Raw genomic sequence first — 518 nt, 5'->3', positions numbered from 1 at the left:
AAACAGTTTAAATAAATACAGTCCGACCTCCTTTATCCGGCCACATCGGGACCGGCACCCATCCAGATATGGGATTTGGCCGGATATGAGAGTTATGCTCAAACACAGCACTTCTATGCAGTTCAGTAGGGTTTATGCATGCGATAATTTATTTACTCGTTGCTATAATTATTTGTAACAAACTATCGTGTTTTATGGTTTATATGAAATTGAAAATAAAATGAAATAAAACAGAAATTTTACCGGAGGCATAGCGGACACGAGCGGACAACACACACACCCACATGGGCGCGCGCACGCGCGCACACACGGAAACACACGTACGGTTGGTACATCGAGCGAGTTTTGAGCGAGCTTTGAGCGAGTTTTGAGCGGGTTTTTAGCGAGATTTTTAGGTGGAAATGAATGAAAAACAGAGAACATACACTGCGAGATCGCGGCCGGTTATTATAGAAATTTCCGGATAACGGATGGCCGGATAAAGGAGGTCGGACTGTAAATAGAAAATAAATAATTAT

The sequence above is a fragment of the Priapulus caudatus genome, unplaced genomic scaffold, assembly GCF_000485595.1.
Source record: "Priapulus caudatus unplaced genomic scaffold, Priapulus_caudatus-5.0.1 Scaffold404, whole genome shotgun sequence".
Taxonomy (NCBI): Eukaryota; Metazoa; Priapulida; class Priapulimorpha; order Priapulimorphida; family Priapulidae; genus Priapulus; species Priapulus caudatus.
Note: the sequence above shows the minus strand (reverse complement) of the source record.